Raw genomic sequence first — 16,530 nt, forward strand, 5'->3', positions numbered from 1 at the left:
TTAGTGGGAATTAAATTTGTAAAGTAACTTTAAATATTTAGTATATAAAAATGTAGTTTATTACGGTAATGAATCAGATTATTTAAATAGCTTTTTTTTTTTTTGGTATTAGGAGACTCAAATGAATATACTATGCAAATTAAGGAAGAATGCTTCTAAAAGTAAATGGTGCCCTCCTTTTTTTTCTGTCCCCGTACTTCTAAAACTAACGGAAACCAAAGGAAGGATGAAAGTAAGTTGATTTACAGAAATACGATATTACATATCACTTTTAGAAGCATATCTAAGATTCAAATGCGCTATTTTTTTTTAATGAATATGGTAGGTTTAATTCCAAAAGTTTGGTTATTTTACCTCTTTTTGAACTAATGCTGTTCTATTGATTTTTCTCCAGTTTATTTATTTATTTATTTTAAAGATTTTATTTATTTATTCGACAGAGATAGAGACAGCCAGCGAGAGAGGGAACACAAGCAGGGGGAGTGGGAGAGGAAGAAGCAGGCTCATAGCAGAGGAGCCCGATGTGGGGCTCGATCCCACAACGCCGGGATCACGCCCTGAGCCGAAGGCAGACGCCCAACCGCTGTACCACCCAGGCGCCCCTTCTCCAGTTTAATAAATATAATACATATGAAGCTATCAGTTTTAAGTCATTTTTGCTAGATGGTGAGGTACAAATGAACTATCTATTCAAGAAGCTACTGGACACTGACTAAAAGTAACTGTTTTAAAAAGAAGCTCTAGTCTTAAAATCTATTAGTCTCTATATAATCAAAGATTTTGATGTCAACGGTGGTTTCTCTATTTTTTCTGTTTTCTTCCAGTGTAGTTAACACATAGTGTTGTATTAGTTTCAGGGGTACAGTATAGCAAATCATCAATTACTCAGTGCTCATTAAAATAAGTGTACTCTTAATCCTGTTCACCTATTTCGCCCATCCCCCTTCACCTCCTCTCTGGTAACCCCCTGTTTGATCTCTGTAGTTAAGAGTCTATTTTTTAGTTTGTCTCTTTTTTCTTTCTTTTGTTTCTTAAATTCCACACATGACTGAAATCATACAGTATTTTGTACAGTATGTACAGAAATCATACATGGCTTATTTCGCCTAGCATTATACTGTCTAGATCCTTTCATATTGTTGCAAATGGCAAGATTTCATTATTTTTTTATGACTGAATAATCTGTGTATATATGCCGCCTCTTCTTTATTCATTCATCTATCGTTGGACACTCAGGCTGCTTCCGTAATTCAGTTATTGTAAGTAATGCTGCAGTAAACATAGGAGTGCATATATCCCTTCAGATTAGTGTTTTCATATTCTTTGGGTAAGTACCCAGTAGTGCCATTACTGGATCATAAGGTAGTTCTATTTTTAATTCTTTGAGGAACCTCTATACTGTCTTTTCGTAGTGGCCGCACCAGTTTACAGCCCCACCAACGGTGCACAAGGGTTCCTTTTTCTCTACATCCACACCAACACTTGTTTCTTGTATTTTTGATTTTAGCCATTCTGACAGGTGTGAGGTGATATCCCATTTTTTTTTTTTAAGATTTGTTTTTTATTTTAGAGAGCACATGTGAGCAGGGGTAGGGGCAGAGGGAGACAAGCCAACTCTTTGTTGAGTGAGGAGCCCGACGCAGGGCTCGATCCCAGGACCCCGAGATCATGACCTGAGCCAAAATCAAGAGTCAGATGCCCAACCTACTGAGCCACCCAGGTGCCCCCTCATTGTGGTTTTGATATGCATTTCCCTGATGTTGAGTGATGTTGAACATCTTTTCATGTGTGTTGGTCATGTAGATGTCTTCTTTGGAGGGATGTCTGTTCGTGTCTTCTGCCCATTGTTTAAGTGGATTATTTGTTTTTTTGGTATTGAGTTGTATAAGTTCTTTATATATTTTGGATATTAACCCTTTATTGGATATATCATTTGCAAATATCTTCTCCCATTCAGTAGGTTGTCTTTTAGTTTTTATTGGTGGTTTCCTTTGCTGTGCAGGAGCTTTTTATTTTGATGTAGTCCCAATAGTTTATTTTTGCTTTTGTTTCCCTTGCCTCAGAAGATACACCTGGAAAGATGTAATGGCTGACGTCAGAGAAATTACTGCCTGTGCTCTTTTAGGATTTTTATAGTTTCAGGTCTCACAATTAGGTCCCTAATCTATGTTGAGTTTATTTTTGTGTGTGATGTAAAGAGGTGGTCCAGTTGCATTCTTTTGCATGTAGCTGTCCAGTTTTCCCAATACATTTATGGAAGAGACAAAAGCTGTTTTTTCAAGTGGATCGTCACAGGGAAAATTTTCAGGCGCAATAAAGGCAGTCATGACACACTTGATGTGATTAGTTGTGCTCTGTGTTACCAATGATGTAGTAATAATAAAGTAGATATATATGTGTGATATATAGTAACATATATGTATATATAAAATACTACCTTATATTCTGATATGCTTACTAAAGAGAGAGAAATGGATGGAGATAGTCAGTGCTTTAGTAATTGTACATACATACTTGTGTTTGATGGCATTATTCATGGTTTTTTGTATTAAGAAAAATTTGAGGATTAAGAGAGGATCTGGGAGTTTTGTATGCATGATTTAAATACATTATCCATGTATTCATTCAGGTTGGTAAAATAGGAATCAAAATACTTTTTAATCACCCCAAGAGACGATTGACCATTTTATATTTTTGTAATTTTAAGATGCTATTGTTGCAGGATTTCTTTTTAAAAATACTTTATTTGATAGAGAGCACAAGCAAGGGGAGCAGTGGGTAGAATGAGAGGGTGAAGTAGGCTCCCCGCTGAGCAGGGAACCTGATGTAGGGCTCAATCCCAGGACCCTCAGATCATGACCTGAGCTGAAGGCAGACACTTAACTGACTGAGCCACCCAGGCTCCCCTAGGGGATCTTTTTCTTGTATTGAGGTATAATTCATATACCATAAGAGTCACCATTTTAAAGTATATAGTTTTTGGTATATTCACTAGGTTATGCAACCATCACCACTGTCTAATTCCAGAACATTTTTATTACTCCAAAAAGAAACTCTTTGCCCATTAGCGGTCACTGCTCTTTTGCTTTCTCCCCCCTCTTCCCCATTCCTAGCCCCTGGCAAGTACTAACCTTTCTGTCTCTATGGGTTTGCTTATTCTGGGCATTTCTATAAATGGAATCATGAAATATGTGGCCTTTCGTGTCTGGGTTTTTCACTTATAATGATATTTTCAAGGTACTCTGTGTTATAATACATATCATTATTTCATTTTTTTAATGGTTGAATAATATTCCATTGTATGGATATATCTTATCACATTTTGTTCACCTGTTCATCAGGTGATGGACACTGGGTTGTTTCTAATTTTTGGCTATTATGAATAATGCCGTTACGAACATTTGTGCATAAGTTTTTGTGTAGACATAAGTTTTCATTTCTCTTGGGAAGATATTTAGGAATGGAATTGCTGGGTCATGTTTGAGGAACTGTTTGAGGGACTGCCAAGCTGCTTTCTACAGCAGCTGCCCCATTTTACATTTCTATCAAATGGGCTGTAATTTTTCTATGTCCTTACTAGCAGTTGTTATCATACTCTTTTTTTTTTTTCAATAGCCATCCTAATGTGTGTGAAATGATATTTCATTGTGGTTTTGATTTGCATTTCCTTAATGATTAATGATGTTAGGTATCTTTTTATGTACTTAAATGTGTATTTGCATATCTTCTTTGGAGAAATGTATATTCAAATAATTTGTCCATTTTTTAAGTTGGGTTGACTTTTTATTGTTGAGTTGTTAGTGCTTTTTATAGGATATAATAGCCTTATCAGGTATATGATTTATAACTCTTTGATTCTGTAGTTTACCTTTTCATTTTCTTGGTAATGCTATTTGATACACAGAAATTTTAAACTTTGATGAAATCTATTTTATCTATTTTTTTCTTTGGTTGCTTAGACTTTAGGTGCTATATCTAAGAAACTGTTGCCCTGTCCAGGGTCATGAAGATTTATGCCTATGTTTTAAGAGTTTTATGGTTTTAGCTCTTTAGTTTAGGACTTTAGTCCTTTTTGAATCAGTTTTCTCTATTATGTGAATAGGAGTCCAGATTCTTATTTTTGGATATGTGTATGTCCCAACACAATTTATTGAAAATATTCTTTTCCCGTTAAATGGTCTTGGCACTTGTCACAGTCAATTCACCATAGATGGGTTTATTTCTGGACTTGTATTTCATTGATCTTTATGTCTATCCTTATGCCAGTACCACATTGAGTTATTACTACAGCTTTGTAGTATGAAATCAGGAAGTGTGATTCCTCCTACTTTCTCCTTCTTTTTCAAGAGTATTTTGTCTATTCTGAGTTCCTTGCCTATCCATATGAATTTTAGGATCTACTTGTCATTTGCTGCAAAGAAGTCAGCTGGAAATTTGGTACATACTGTATTGAATCTGTAGATCAGTTTGGGGAGTAATGCCATCTTAACCATGTTTAAGTCTTCCAATCCATGCACATGGGAAGCTTTTCCATTTATTTAGTTTTTTAAAATTTCTTTCAACAATGTTTTAAAGTTTTCAGAGAATGAAATTTACATATCTTTTGTTAAATTTATTCCCAAGTATTTTATTTTTTTTAATGCTATTGTACTATTATAAATGGAAATGTTTTCTTAATTTCATTTTTGGGTTTATTGCCAGTGTATAGAAATGTAAATGATTTTTGTATATTGATCTTATATTCTACAACCTTGCTGAACTAGTATATTAGTTCTGTTAGTCTTACGTGTGTGTGGATTCTTTAAGATTTTCAGCATATTAAATCATGTCATCTCTAAGTAGAGATAATTTTACTTTTTCCTTTCCAGTGTGAATGCCTTTTAATTAATTAACTTTTCTGCCTAATTGCCCCAGCTAGAACTTCCATTGAATGGAAATGATGAGAGCAGACATCCCTGTCATGTTGTTATCATGGAAGAGTGTTGGATTTTGTGAAATGCTTTTTCTGTATCTGTGGAGACAATAATTTTTTTTCTGTATTCCAGTTTGATTATGAATAGTCTCAATTGACCTTTCTTCAAGTCCATTGATTATTTTTTCTGCCTGCTTGAATTTGCTATTGAACTTCTATAGTGAATTTTTCATTAGTACTTGTTAATTAACCCATGATTTTTATTATTTCTGAGTCTGTTTCTCTGATTGTTTTTTCCCCTGGTATTGCTCAGATTTTATTGTTTCTTTATATATGTAATATTTCTCTTATTGGACATTGGGCATTTTTTTTTAAAGATATTATTTATCTGAGAGAGTGCACAGGAGCATGAGTGGGGGCGGGGGGTGGGGTGGGCAGAAGGAGAAAAAGACTCCTCGCTGAGCAGGGAGCCTGACACGAAGACGGATCCCAGGACCCTAGGATCATAACCCAAGCTGAAGGCAGACATTTAACTGACTGAGCCACCCATGCGCCCCTGGGCTTTGGACATTCTAAAGTGCTATATTTTGTTATCTTTTGTGCTTTGGTAGGCACTTAAATTATTTGTAGCTTGATAGTCTTTGAGCTTTGTTAGAGTGCCTATACTCTAGGGCTAGTTTAATTCCATTCCTAAGGTGTTACCCTGTTGTATTCTCTACTGAATGCCCTGGTAATTCCATGAGTTCCTTCCTCTGTAGTTGGTTGGAAGTTGAATATCTCCCAGGAATTTTTCTTTTCTTTTTTTTTAAAGATTTTATTTATTTATTTGACAGAGAGAGAGACAGCCAGCGAGAGAGGGAACACAGGCAGGGGGAGGGGGAGAGGAAGAAGCAGGCTCCCAGCGGAGGAGCCTGATGTGGGGCTTGATCCCAGGACTCTGGAATCATGCCCTGAGCCAAAGGCAGATGCTTAACGACTGCACCACCTAGGCGCCCCATCCCAGGAATTTTTCTGGGAATTTTTGTAGTTCTTCTTTGCCCAGCCTCATGGAGTTTTGCCTTTATATGTATAGCTTAGTATTCACAATTGGCTCAAAGAGACTCCATTAAAGATTTCTGGACCTTTTTCTCTTTGTAGTGTTGTCCTTTCCAGTACTTTGCTTCACAGAGTCCCAAGGGCTTCTGCTTATTTGAACTGTGTTCTCAGTTTTCCCTAGTCACTAAGCCAGTGCTGCTTGCCTTTAGTTCTTCTTTTCCTTTGTGTGGTCCAGAAAGTACCTCCAGGTAGAAAGTCAGAGTGACTATAAAGCTCACCTTATTTGTATCTCATCTCTCAGGATCATCCAGCCTCATGTTCAGTGTCTGCTTTACATATTTCATCCAGTTTTCTGGTGATTTACAGCAGGAGGAAAATCTTGTCTCAGATTATTCTGTCATAACTGAAAGTACTTTAAGAAGGGTTTTAAATCTTCAAGTATTTTATAACTTCAAAATGTTTTATATTTTCAAATTCTCAAATCAAATAATACCAACCTTTTGTGTTAGGTGTTTTTGTGAAGAGAGTTTCAAAACTAGAAATAATTAGAGAAGCTCAAAAATAGAGGAGTTTATTTCAGGATATCAGATCTGTAGGGAATTCCATTCATTTGGACGATGAGGCTGAGCCATTTTCTTACACCATGCTTATCTTGATTTCATGGAAAGCAAGGAGAAGGACAATGTTAATGATGATTAAGAAACATACAAACAATTTTTTTTTAAGGAAGTGTCTTTGAAAACACAAACTTCTAAAGTACATGTTGCTACCCACAGGGTGAAAATATATTTTTTTTTTATAATTAATTTTATTTTATTATATTATGTTAATCACCATACAGTACATCCCCATTCTGATGTAAAGTTTGATGCTTCATTAGTTGCGTATAACACCCAGTGCACCATGCAATACGTGCCCTCCTTACTACCCACCACCAGTCCATCCCCTTCCCCCACCCCCTCCCCTCTGAAGTCCCCAGTTTGTTTCCCATAGTCCATAGTCTCTCATGTTTCATTCCCCCCTCTGATTACCCCCCTTTTCTTTATCCCTTTCTTCCCCTACCGATCCTCCTAGTTCTTATGTTCCATAGATGAGAGAAATCATATGATAATTGTCTTTCTCTGCTTGACTTATTTCACTTAGCATTATCTCCTCCAGTGCCGTCCATGTTGCAGCAAATGTTGAGAATTCGTTCTTTCTGATAGCTGAGTAATATTCCATTGTATATATGGACCACAGCTTCTTAATCCAGTCATCTGTTGAAGGGCATCTCGGCTCCTTCCATGATTTGGCTATTGTGGACAATGCAGCTATGAACATTGGGGTGCATATGGCCCTTCTCTTTACTACGTCTGTATCTTTGGGGTAAACACCCAGTAGTGCAATGGCTGGGTCATAGGGTAGTTCAATTTTTAACTTTTTAAGGGACCTCCACACTGTTTTCCAGAGTGGCTGTACCAACTTGCATTCCCACCAACAATGTAGGAGGGATCCCCTTTCTCCACATCCTCTCCAACAATTGTTGTTTCTTGCCTTGTCTATCTTTGCCATTCTAACTGGCGTAAGGTGGTATCTCAGTGTGGTTTTGATTTGAATTTCCCTGATGGCTAATGATTTTGAACATTTTTTCATGTGTCTGTTAGCCATTTGTATGTCTTCATTGGAAAAGTGTCTGTTCATATCTTCTGCCCATTTTATGATTTGTTTATTTGTTTCTCGTGTATTGAGTTTGAGAAGTTCTTTGTAGATCTTGGATACCAGTCCTTTATCTGTGGTGTCCTTTGCAAATATATTCTCCCATTCCGTGGGCTGTCTCTTAGTTTTTTTGACTGTTTCCTTGGCTGTGCAGAAGCTCTTTATCCTGATAAAGTCCCATAAGTTCATTTTATCTTTTATTTCTCTTGCCTTTGGAGATGTGTCGTGAAAAAGGTTGCTCTGGCCGATGTCATAGAAGTTGTTGCCTATGTTCTCCTCTAGAATTTTGATGGATTCCTGTCTCACATTGAGGTCTTTCATCCATTTGGAGTTTATTTTTGTGTATGGTGTGAGAGAGTGGTCAAGTTTCATTCTTTTGCATGTAGCTGTCCAATTTTCCCAGCACCATTTATTGAAGAGACTGTCTTTTTTCCACCGGATGTTTTTTCCTGCTTTATCAAAGATTAGTTGCCCAAAGAGCCGAGGGTCCATTTCTGGGTTCTCTATTCTGTTCCATTGGTCGATGTGTCTGTTTTTGTGCCAGTACCATGCTGTCTTTGTGATCACAGCTTTGTAGTACAGCTCGAAATCCGGCATTGTGATGCCCCCAGCTTTGTTTTTCCTTTTCAACAGTTCCTTGGAGATTCGGGGCCTTTTCTGGTTCCATACAAATTTAAGGACTATTTGTTCCAGTTCTTTGAAAAATGTCCTCGGTATTTTGATCGGGATAGCATTGAAAGTGTAGATTGCTCTGGGTAGTATGGACATTTTAACTATGTTAATTCTTCCAATCCATGAGCATGGAATATTTTTCCATCTTTTTATGTCTTCCTCAATATCTTTCAAAAGTGATCTATAGTTTCTAGCATATAGGTCCTTTACGTCTCTGGTTAAGTTAATTCCAAGGTAACGCATGGTTTTTGGTGTTATTGTAAATGGGATGGATTCCCTAATTTCTCTTTCTTCAGTCTCGTTATTCGTGTATAGAAATGCAACTGATTTCTGGGCATTGATTTTGTATCCTGCCACCTTACTGAATTGTTCTATAACTTCTAATAGTTTGGGAGTGGATTCCTTTGGGTTTTCCATATAGAGTATCATGTCATCTGCAAAGAGAGACAGTTTGACTTCTTCTTTGCCGATTTGGATACCTTTGATCCCTTTTTGTCTTCTGATTGCTGTTGCAAGGACTTCTAGTACTATGTTGAATAATAGTGGCGAGAGTGGGCATCCTTGTCGTGTTCCTGATCTTAAGGGAAAGGCTTCCAGCTTTTCCCCATTGAGAATAATGCTTGCAGTAGGCTTTTCATAGATGGCTTTTATGAGATTGAGAAATGTACCCTCTATTCCTACACTCTGAAGGGTTTTAATCAGGAAAGGATGCTGTATTTTGTCAAATGCTTTTTCTGCATCAATTGAGAGGATCATATGGTTCTTGAGTCTTTTCTTGTTGATATGATGTATCACATTGATTGATTTGCGAGTGTTGAACCATGCTTGCATCCCAGGTATGAATCCCACTTGGTCATGATGGATAATCCTTTTAATGTACTGTTGGATTCTATTAGCAAGGATCTTGTTGAGGATTTTGGCATCCATATTCATTAGAGAAATCGGTCTGTAATTCTCCTTTTTGAGGGGGTCTTTGCCTGGTTTGGGGATCAAGGTAATATTAGCCTCATAGAATGAGTTTGGTAGCTTTCCTTCTGTTTCTATTTTTTGAAATAGCTTTAGGAGAATAGGTATTATTTCTTCTTTGAATGTTTGGTAGAATTCCCCAGGAAAACCGTCTGGGCCTGGAGTTTTATTATTTGGAAGGTTGTTTATCACTGACTCAATTTCTTCATAGTTAATTGGCCTATTTAAGAAATCTATTTCTTCCTGTTTCAGTCTTGGTAGTTTATAGGTTTCCAGGAAGGCCTCCATCTCTTCCAGATTGTTTAGTTTTTTGGCATATAGCTGTTGATAAAAGTTTCTAATAATCCTTGCAATTTCAATGGTGCTGGTCGTGACCTCTCCCTTTTCAGTCATAATTTTAATAATCTCAGTCCTTTCTCTTTGTTTTTGGACAAGTTTTGCCAGTGGTCTATCAATTTTATGGATTCTCTCAAAGAACCAGCTTCTAGTCCTGTTGATCTGCTCTACTGTGGTTCTGGTCTCTAATTCATTGATTTCTGCTCTAATCTTGGTCAACTCCTTCCTTGTCAGTGGGTTAGGCCTGTCCCTCTGTTGCTGTTCCAGTTTCTTGAGGTGAGAATATAGAAACTGCATTTTAGATTTTTCTATTCTTTTGAGTGAGGCTTGGATGGCTATGTATTTCCCCCTTAGGACTGCCTTTGCAGTATCCCATAGGTTTTGGACCGTTGTGTATTCATTCTCGTTGGTCTCCATAAATTGTTTAATTTGTTTTTTGATTTCCTGGTTTATCGAGTCATTCTTGAGCAGGATGGTTCTTAGCCTCCAAGTGTTTGAGTTTCTTCCAGGTTTTTCCTTGTGGTTGAGTTCCAATTTCAGAGCGTTGTGGTCTGAGAATATGCAGGGGATAATTTCAATCTTTTGGTATTGGCTGAGACCTGTTTTGTGTCCCAGAGCATGATCTATTCTTGAGAATGTTCCATGGGCATTTGAATAGAATGAGTATTCTTTGGTTCTGGGGTGTAGTGTTCTATATATATCTATGAGGTCCAACTCGTCGAGTATGGCATTCAAAGCCTTTGATTCTTTGCTTAGTTTTTGCCAGGGTGTTCTGTCTATTTCTGATAGTGGGGTGTTGAGGTCCCCTACTATTACTGTGTTCTTATCTATATGTCTCTTTATTTTGGTTAAGAGTTGGCTTGTGTATCTTGCTGCTCCCCTGTTGGGGGCATATATATTAATAATTGTCATATCCACTTGTTGAATACTTCCTTTAAGAATAATATAGTGCCCTTCTGTATCTCTCTCTATGGCCTCTAGTTTAAAATCCAGTCTATCTGATATGAGAATTGCTACTCCAGCTTTCTTTTGAGGTCCATTTGCGTGGAAGATGGTACTCCATCCCCTTACTCTAAGTCTGAATGCATCTTTGGGTTCAAAATGAGTCTCTTGTAGACAGCAAATGGATGGGTCATGTCTTTTTATCCAATCTGCAACCCTGTGGCGTTTTATGGGAGAGTTTAAGCCATTTAGATTGATAGAGATTATTGACAGATATGATTTTAATGATGCCATTTCTCTTTAAAGTCTTTGTATCGGTTGTGACTTGCTGCTCTGTATCACTCTTGGGGCCTTTTTACCTTTATAGAGCCCCCCTTAATATCTCCTGTAGGGCTGGTTTCGTGGTTACGAAATTGGTTAATGATTGGCGATTTTGGAACGTCTTTATTTCTCCATCAATTCTGAATGACAGCTTTGCTGGATAAAGGATCCTTGGCTGCATGTTTTTCTCTGAAAGAGCTTTAAAAATGCCCCCCCAAGCCTTTCTCTCATTCCAGGTCTCTGTAGACAGGTCTGACGTAATCCTGATACCTTTGCCTTGGTACGTGAGAAATTTCTTTGCCCTGGCCGCTTTCAATACTGTATCCTTGGATCTAATATTTGCGAATTGCACTATGACATGCCGTGGCGTAGGTTTGTCCTGGTTGAGCTTGGATGGGGTCCTCTCTGCCTCTTGGACACGAATGCTTGTTTCCCTTGCTAGATTAGGGAAGTTTTCAGCTACAATTTGTTCAAATATCTCTTCTAGACCTCTGTTTTTCTCCACCCCTTCAGGGATGCCGATGATTCTGACATTGGATCGTTTCATAGAGTCAGTAATCTCCCGTAATCTACATTCGTGGGCGTGGATTTTTTTAAGACCAGCTTCTATTTTCGTTTTTTCTTCTACTAACCCATCCTCCAATTCGCTAACGCGTTCCTCTGCCTCGGTGACCCTGGCCGTCAGAGCCTCTAGTTTTGACTGNCTCTGTTTCTGTTGGTGCTGCTCAACCCTGCAGCATCCCGGGCTGTGTGCCCCACACCCCGGCGTCCCAGCCCTCACTTCCAGGGCCGGCATGTCTCTGTCCTTTGTGTTTCCAACCCCGCCAGCCGCCAGCCGCCCCGTGTGGGCTCCCGGAGCTCCCCGTCTCAGTCTGGTGTCTCACGGGTGCTGACCGCGAGTCCGCCTGCTCCCCCGTGCAGGTGGCCCTCCAGCCACCAGCCGCCCCGCGGATGCTCCCGGAGCTCCCTTCTCAGCCTGCTGTCTCAAGCATGTGGGTCCGTGGTCTGTTCACTCCCCCTTGTAGGTGGCTACCGCTTCCCGGCGCCCTGACACGGCGGCTCCCTCCCCCTTCTGTTTAGCTTCGGATATCTGTGTGCAGTTTCACGGGTCCCCACTTCGTACCTCGATACTCAGCGCTGGAGATGTTCATTTGTAGAGATCCAGATGTATCTTCCTGCGTCTCAGGCTGATTCCGTGGATATTCCTGCTGGTCTGGTACCTATCCAGCTCAACTCAGGGGACCGGCTGAAAAAGGGGTCCCCTACTCCTCCGCCATCTTAACCTCTCCCCGAAAATATTTTTATTAGTCATAATCTTGAGAGTAAAGATTACTAAGACTAATACTAATAATTAAGCACTTTGAAGGTCAGCCAGATATTTTGACTAACAGTGTTGAATAACATGGGTATCATCTCATCAGTGTAATATGGTAATATGCTTTTATTTAGGAAGCATCTATTAAGGACCTGTTTTGCCTAGGAATCATACTAAATACTGGGAATACAGGAAGAGTAAAGTATAGTCCCTACCCTTAAAGATCTGATAGTTTTCAAGATATGGCCATAAAATTATGAGGAAGGTTGGATTTATGAGGTTGGATGTATGGATAGGCAGGGGAAGGTGGATATTAAATGGGGATCGAGGTAAAGGATCAATACCACATGAACACTGTGGAATAAGAAAGTCATAGATATTGTTGAAGTATCATTTGGGGTTTTATGAGTTCATTTAGTTTTTTTCCCCATGGTCCTCATTCTGTTGAGATCTCATGCCAGGTTCCCTTCCTCAGAGATTCTTCTCCAAGGTTGCTTTCTGAATTGTGTAGGATTCCTGTCAGATTGGATGAGACTAGATAGTAGCCTGAGGCTCACAAGAGGGTGAATTCTGCTCTGCCCTCCCTTCCTGAATAAGGCTTTTTTGCACAGAGTCTTTATGGAGTTCAACAGGAATTTTTTCAAAAGATGTGGGGATGTCAAAGAGACGGTCTCCAGGTTGAAGCAGCAATCAGGCAAATTTTTGTCCTCTTCAGTTTGAACAGTATCTCAAGTTTAAATCTCTAGAGAAAATAGATTTGATACAATATGATAGTCGTTAAACTTAATCTAAAGTTATCAGTGTAAAATTTGAAATAAAATCTCACTTTTAACCTAAGCTTTAATTTCTTTTTCTTTTATATTTCACTACTAGAATACAAGTAGATGTTAAGTGGGAGTAGAAGGGGAAAGTAGTACCTGAAAGTGACATCCTGTGAGGATAGTCACTTATGTATTGTTTAGAATTGATTCAGCTCCAAAGTGTGACTATCATACTGTCACATTTTTCTTGCCACAGAAGTCTGTATACATGTGGTAAATTAAGAAATCAAAACCCAAAAAACTGCCAGGATCTATTAAAGCCAAGAACTTTGCTGGAGGTTAGAAGCTTCTGTTGATCCTTCTATAATGCCAAATTCATTGAGATCTTGAAAAAATGTGTATGGATCAAATTTGGCTTTCTCTAAGAATTCCTCCTGCTCAACTGAATGTGTGTACACACACACACACACACACACACACACACACACACAGCTTTAATATAGGATCTTGAGTGCTTTTCATGATGCTGGAGATTGAATTTGCTAATGTTTGCTTCTGAAATGGAAAGATCTGTTATATTACTAAGAAGTATTTCAGAAAAACAGTATTTGTTGACATAGTTTTACATGGGATTCAGTCTTTAATTTTAGTAATATCCAAGCAAGTTTATTTAATTCCAGAATCAATTGACTGCTTACTGATATTCTTTTTTTTTATTTTTTATTTTATTTTTTTTTTAAAGATTTTTTATTTATTTATGAGATAGAGACAGCCAGTGAGAGAGGGAACACAAGCAGGGGGAGTGGGAGAGGAAAAAGCAGGCTCACAGCAGAGGAGCCCTGATGTGGGGCTCGATCCCAGAACGCCGGGATCATGCCCTGAGCCGAAGGCAGATGCTTAACCGCTGTGCCACCCAGGTGCCCCTCTTTTTTTTTTAAATATATTACTATTAAGACAGATTTTGGGGGGCTCCTGGGTGGCTCAGTCGGTTAAGTGTCTTTGGCTCAGGTCATTATCCCAGGGTCCTGGAATTGAAACCCGCATCAAGTTCCCTGCTCAGTGGGGAGCCTGCTTTTTCCTCTCCCTCTGCCTGCTGCTCCCCCCTGCTTGTGCTTTCTCTTTCTGTCAAATAAATAAATAAAATCATTAAAAAAAAAAGGCTGATTTTTTTTTAGAGCAGTTTAAGGTTCACAGCAAAATGAATGGAAGGTACAGAGATTTCCCATATACCCCCGATCCCACACATGGTGTTGCTTCTCCCATTATTAACACCCCACTGGAGTGGTACATTTGTTACAATTGACGAACCTACACTGACATACCATGTATCACTCAAAGTCAATAGTTCCCTGATTAATTCTTGGTATTATACATTCTCTGGGTTTAGACAAATAAGCAATGACATTTGTCCATCATTGTGGTATTATATAGAGTATTTTCACTGCCCTAAAAATCTTCTGTGCTTCACCTTTTCCTCCACCCCCCTGTCCTCCCTGCCCAACTTCTGGCAACTAGTGATGTTTTTTACTGTCGCTATAGTTTTTTCTTTTCAAGAATGTCATGTAGTTCGAGTCATACAGCATGTGGCCTTTTCAGATTGGCTTCTTTTACTTAGTAATATGCATGAAATCTCCTCCATGTCTTTTCATGCCTTGATAGCTAATTTCTTTTTAATGCAGTCTATTTCCATTCATCTACTGAAGGACATCTTGGTTGCTTTTAAGAGTTAGCAATTATAAATAAAACTACTATAAACTACTATAAACTTTGGTGTGTGGGTTTTTTTTTTTTTTTTTTTTTTTTTTTTTTTTTTTTTTTTTTTTTTTGTGGACATGTAATTTCAGCTCATTTAGGTAAATACCAAGGAACACAAGTGCTGGATCATATGGTAAGAATATGTTTAGTTTTGTAAGAAACTGTCAAACTGTCTTCTAAAAGGGCTATAATATTTTGCATTCTTAATAGCAATGATTGAGAGCTCCTGTTGCTCTGCGTCCTTGCCAGAATTTGGTGGTGTCAGTCCTGGATTTTGGCCGTTCTGTTTTAAAATGCATTTTCCTACTAATATATGATGTGCAACATCTTTTCATATGCTGTTTGCCATCTGTATATGTTCTTTGGTGAGGTGTCTGTTAAGGTCTTTGGTCCATTTTTCAATTTGTTTGCTTATTACTGAATTTTAAGAGATTTTGTGTGTGTGTGTGTGTGTGTGTATTTTGGATAACATTGCTTTATCAGATGTATCTTTTGCAAGTATTTTCTGCTAGTGTGAGACTTGCCTAGTCATTCTCTTGACATTGTGTTTCCCAGGGTAGACGTTTTTAATTTTAGTGAAGTTCAGCTCATCATTTTTTCTCATGGGTTGTGCCTTTGGTGTTGTATCTAGAAAGGTATCACCATACCCAAGATCATCTAGGTTTTCTCCTATGCTATCTTCTAGGAGTTTTATAGTTTTGTGCTTTGCATTTAGGTCTGTGATCTATTTTGAATTAATTCTTGTGAAGGGTGTAAAGTCTGTATCTAGATCCATTTATTTTTGCATATGGATGTCCAGTTGTTCTAGCACCATTTATTGAAAGGACTATCTTTGCTCAATTGTACTATCTTTGCTTTTTTGTTAAATATCAGTTGACTGTATTTATATGGGCCTATTTCTGGACTTTCTCTTCTGTTCCATTTATCTGTTTGTCTGGTGTTTTTTTTTTTTTTTTTTTTTTTTTTTTTTTTGCCCATACTGGAGTGTCTTGATTACTTGAGCTTTATAATAAGTCTTGAATTTGATTAGTGTCAGTCCTCTAACTTTGCTCTTCTTCATTATTGTTTTGGCTATTCTGGGTCTTTTGCCTCTCTATATAAACTTTAGAATCAGTTTTGTCATTATACACAAAAACTTGCTGGGATTTTGATTGGGATTGCATTGAGTCTCTAGATCAAGTTGGATAGAACTGACATCTTGACAATATTCAATCTTCCTGTCCATAAACATGGAATATCTCTCCATTTATTTAGCTCTTATTTGATTTTGTTCATGAGAGTTTTGTAGTTTTCCTCTACATATATATTTTCTCTACAAGGTATAGATCTTGCACATATTTTATCAGATTTATACCTAAGGACTTAATTTGGGGGGTGGTTACTTAATGTAAATGGTAATATGGTTTTTTAAAAAATATTTTAAAAAGATATTTATTTATCTGAGAGAACGAGAAAAAGCAAGGGGAGGAGCAGGGGAGCAGGAGAAGCAGACTCCCCGCTGAGCAGGGAGCCCAACATGGGACTCAATCCCAGGACCCTGAGATCATGACCTGAGCCGAAGGCAGACGCTTAACCAACTGAGCCACCCAGGTGCCCCAGCGGTATTATGTTTTTAATTTCAAATTTCAGTTATTTGGGGCGCCTGGGTGGCACAGCGGTTGAGCATCTGCCTTCGGCTCAGGGCGTGATCCCAGCGTTATGGGATCGAGCCCCACATCAGGCTCCTCTGCTGTGAGCCTGCTTCTTCCTCTCCCACTCCCCCTGCTTGTGTTCCCTCTCTCGCTGGCTGTCTCTATCTCTGTCAAATAAATAAATAAAAT

The 16,530-nt window shown here is 38.4% G+C and overlaps 1 protein-coding gene across 2 annotated transcripts in view; it reads left to right on the top strand.

The window, feature by feature from the left end:
• The window catches only part of RAB28 (RAB28, member RAS oncogene family), a 107,314-nt gene that overhangs the window by 36,985 nt on the left and 53,799 nt on the right, over window positions 1-16,530 (top strand). The window lies entirely within an intron of this gene.

Source organism: Ailuropoda melanoleuca, chromosome 11 (assembly GCF_002007445.2).
Source record: "Ailuropoda melanoleuca isolate Jingjing chromosome 11, ASM200744v2, whole genome shotgun sequence".
Taxonomy (NCBI): Eukaryota; Metazoa; Chordata; class Mammalia; order Carnivora; family Ursidae; genus Ailuropoda; species Ailuropoda melanoleuca.